At 42.3% G+C, this 4,490-nt stretch overlaps 1 pseudogene; it reads left to right on the top strand.

Moving 5' to 3' along the window:
* The first annotated feature begins 393 nt into the window (after positions 1–393).
* On the top strand, positions 394–1,853 carry LOC108314403 (annotated as a pseudogene).
* Positions 1,854–4,490: the final 2,637 nt, after the last annotated feature.

The raw sequence follows: 4,490 nt of genomic DNA, 5'->3' as shown, positions 1-4,490 counted from the left end.
GCCCTCCACTGACTCTCTTTTCGGACTCAGCCTGCCCACACCCCAGTGAATAAATAGCCATGTTGCTCACACAAAGCCTCTTTAGGGGGTCTCTTCATTCAGAGCGTGCGTTTAACACAGAAGAGAAAGAATAGTGAAGATAAAATGCTTATTTTTAAAAATTCTTAATTGATATAACAAAAAGTTTGTTCAAAATAGTAACAATGTATTTGATGATTAAAGCTTATATATAAGTGGAAGGAATGACAGTAATAATACAAGGGATGGGAAGGAAGTATTAGGAATATTTTGTTATTATAAGACATTTGCGGAACAGGGGTGGGGGCGGCTTCTGGGGTGGGTGAGGAGTGGTGGCCCAAGCAGGGGACATCAAGGGACATTCAGGCAGGGACCATGGCGGATGGCACCTCAGAGCGGGCTAAGGAGCACATGATCAAGATGGAGGTGGGCTATAGTGCCACGTGGATCAGCGCCTACCTGAGTGTGAGAAGCTGGCCAAGGAAGGAAGACTTCAAGAAGTCATTGAAACCCTTCTCTCTTTGGAGAAGCAGACTTGTACTGCTTCCAGTATGGTATCTGCATCCCGTATCTTAGTTGCAGTAGTGAAGATGTGCTATTAGGCTAAAGAATGGGATTTACTTAATGAAAATATGATGCTTTTGTCCAAAAGGCTGAGTCAGTTAAAACAAGCTGTTGCCAAAATGGTTCAGCAGTGCTGTACTTATGTTGAGGAAATCACAGACCTCCCTATTAAAGTTCAATTCACTGATAGTCTACAAATGGTTACTGAAGGCAAGATTTATGTTGAAATTGAATGTGCTCGACTGACTAAAACATTAGCAACTATAAAAGAACAAAATGGTGATGTGAAAGAGGCAGCCTCCGTTTTACAGGAGCTACAGGTAGAAACCTATGGGTCAATGAAAAAGAAAGAGCAAGCGGAATTTATTTTGGAGCGAATGAGGCTCTGCCTAGCTGTAAAGGATTACATTCAAACACAAATCATCAGCAAGAAAACTAACACCAAATTTTTCCAGAAAGAAAATAAAGAGAAACTAAAGTTGAAGTACTACAATTTAATGATTCAGCTGGATCAACATGATTTGTCTATTTGTACGCACTACAGAGCAATATATGATACTCCCAATATACAGGCAGAAAGTGAAAAATGGCAGCAGGCTCTGAAGAGTGTTGTACTCTGTTATCCTGGCTCCTTCTGACAACGAACAGTCAGATTTGGTTCACTGAATAAGGATAACAAGAAGTTAGAAGAAATTCCTACATACAAGGATCTTTTAAAGCTTTTTACCACAATGGAGTTGATGCATTGTTCCACACTTGTTGAGGACTATGCAATGGAATTAAGAAAGGGTTCCCTTGAGAGTCCTGCAGCTGATGTTTTTGGTTCTACAGAGGAAGGCGAAAAAGGTGGAAAGACTTGAAGAACAGAGTTGTTGAACACAGCATTAGAATAGTGGCCAAGTATTATACTCAGTTAACAATGAAAAGGATGGCACAGCTTCTGGATCCGTGGATGAGTCCAAAGCCTTTCTCTCAAATCTAGTAGTTATCAAGACCATCTTTGCTAAAGTAGACAGATTAGCAGGAATTATCAACTTCCAGAGACCCAAGGAGTCAAAAAATTTGTTAAGTGACTGGTCTCAGAAACTGAACTCATTAATGTCTCTGGTTAACAAAACTACACATCTCATAGCCAAAGAGGAAGTAATGCATAATCTACAATAAGAGTCTTAATACTTTTAGAAAAGAGTTAAAAGGCCACACATGGTGGCTCACGCCTGTAATCTCAGCAGTTTGGGAAACCAAGGAGGGCGGATCACCTGAGGTCAGTTCGAGATCAGCCTGGCCAATATGGTGAAACCCTGTCTTTACTAAAAATACAAAAATTAGTCAGACGTGGTGGTTCACTCCTGTAATCCCAGCTACTCGGGAGTCTGAGGCTGGAAAATAGCTTGAACCTGGGAGGCAGAGGTTGCAGTGAGCCGAGATCTTGTCACTGCACTCAAGACTGGATGACAAAGCAAGAATCTGTCTCAAAAAAAAAAAAAAAGGTTAAAATTGAGAGTCATTAAAAAAAAAAAAAAAGACTGTTAAGAGAAGACATTTGCACTACCAGTGAAATGATATAGTGTTATTTGAAAATGGGCTAGATGTAGTGGTTCACACCTGTGTAATTCCTGAACATTAGGAGGCTGAGGCAGGAGGCTGTAATCCTAGCACTTTGGAGGCTGAGGCAGGAGGATCGCTTGAGCCCAGGAGTTTGAGACCAGACTGAGCAACACAGAAAGGCCGTATCACTACAAAAAATAAAAATAAATTAGCTGGATGTAGTGGCTTGTGCCTGTGGTCCCGGCTACTTGGGAGGCTCAGGTGAAAGGACTGCTCGAGTCCAGTGAACTATGGATTGGCTGCAGTGAACTATCCAAGGCTGCAGTGAACTATGATTGCACCGTTGTACTCCAGCCAGGGCAACAGAGCAACACCCTGTCTCTAAATGAACAAATAAGTAAGTAAGTAAATAACTCAGTCTGTGGTATTCTGTTGCAGCTGCATAAAATGAACTAAGCAGTAGAGAATAGAGTATATGGAAAAACGTGCATGTGTGGAGGCAAAGGGCATATGAAAACTCTCCTTCTACTCAATTTTGATGTGAACCTAAAGCTGCTCTAATACTTATTTTTGGTTTTTCACTCAGGTATTCTGGTTCCACTGTCTATGGGTGTTTTTTTTTTTTTTTTTTTTGAGGCAGTCTCACCTCACTTTGTCACCCAGGCTGGAGTAGTATAGTGGTATGATCTTGGCTCACTGCAGCCTCAATCTCCCAGGCTCAAGCAATCCTTGCACCTTGGTACCTGGGACCACAGGTGTGCACTACCAAGCCTGGCTACTTTTTGTATTTTTTGTAGTGATGAGGTTTTGCCATGTCGGTCAGGTGGGTCTTAAACTTCTGAGCTCAAGTGATCCGCCTGCCTCAGCCTCTAGGTGTCTATGTTCATTTTTTTTTTTTTTTTGAGACGGAGTCTCCCTCTGCCACCAGGCTGGAGTGCAGTGGTGGGATCTCAGCTCATTACAACCTCTGCCTTCTGGGTTCGAGTGAATCTCCTGTCTCAGCCTCCCGAGTAGCTGGGACTGCAGATGTGCACCACCATGCCAGGCTAATTTTTGTATTTTTAGTAGAGACGGAGGTTTCACCATGTTGGCCAGGATGGTCTCCATCTCTTGACCTCATGATCCGCCCACCTCAGCCTCCCAGGCATCTATGTTCTTAATCATGCTCCCCAGGATGTGTGTGTGTGTGTGTGTGTGTGTGTGTGTGTGTGTGTGTGTGTGTGTGTGTGTGTGTGTGTGTGTGTATTTGCTTGAGCAAAGAGAAGACTGTAAACTGACATATATGAGGTAGTAGTCAATGAATACCATGGGTATTTTGGGCTATGTCTATATTAGAATGTTTTCAACTGCAAGGAAGAGAATACTTGAGTAACAATGGCTTAAACTAGGGTTTTCCAACTTTACAGTGTGGATGAATTACCTGAGGATCTTATAAAAATGCAGGTGGCATGACCTGATATTCTGTACTTCTGACAAGCTGTAAGCTGTTAGATGCTGCTGCTGCTGGTGGTGGTTCAACACTTTAATTAGCCAGGACTTAAATACTGAAGACATTTTTATGTTATACAGTAAGAAGACCAGAGCACATGGAGGACAGGGGTGAAAGGAAATCTCTTCACTGTATACCTGCTGTGTACATCATTGCATTTGTCTTTTGGTGAAAATACGATGCATTTCTGTTGGGTGTATACTTATGAGGGAAATCACTCTGTCTCCAAATAGGCATATAGTTAGCTTTTGTGGATGCTAACTTTTTGTGGATGCTAATCATTTTCCCCAAGTGATCGCATCAACTTACATACCCATCAGCAGGGTATGAGAGTTGTGGTTGCTGAACATCTTTTCCAAAACTTAGTGTAATTCATCTTCTTTTTTAAAAACATTCTAGTGGGTATGTAGTAGTATTTCATTATGGGTTTAATTTGCATTTCCATGATGACTAATGAAGTTAAACATCTTTTCATTGATTCACTGGCCAATTAGATTTTTTTTTTAAGATGGAGTCTTGCTCTGTCACCAGGCTAGAGTACTGTGGCATAATCTTGGTTCACTGCAACTTTCGTCTCCTGGGTTCAAGTGATTCTCCTGCCTCAGCCTCCTGAGTAGCTGGGACTACAGGTGCGTGCCACCATGCCCCGTTAATTTTTGTATTTTTAGTAGAGACGGGGTTTCACCATGTTGGCCAGGATGGTCTTGATCTCTTGACCTCGTGATCTGCCCGCCTTGGCCTCCCAAAGTGCTGGGATTACAGGCGTGAGCCACTGCGCCCAGCCTGATAGCTTACTTTATTTTTTTGAGAAATAGTCTCACTCTGTCACCCAAGCTGGAGTACAATGGCATGATCTCAGCTCACTACAACC

The sequence above is a fragment of the Cebus imitator genome, unplaced genomic scaffold (assembly GCF_001604975.1).
Source record: "Cebus imitator isolate Cc_AM_T3 unplaced genomic scaffold, Cebus_imitator-1.0 Scaffold152, whole genome shotgun sequence".
NCBI lineage: Eukaryota > Metazoa > Chordata > Mammalia > Primates > Cebidae > Cebus > Cebus imitator.
The sequence above is the reverse complement of the archived record's forward strand: the minus strand, read 5'-3'. Positions and strand labels throughout refer to the sequence as shown.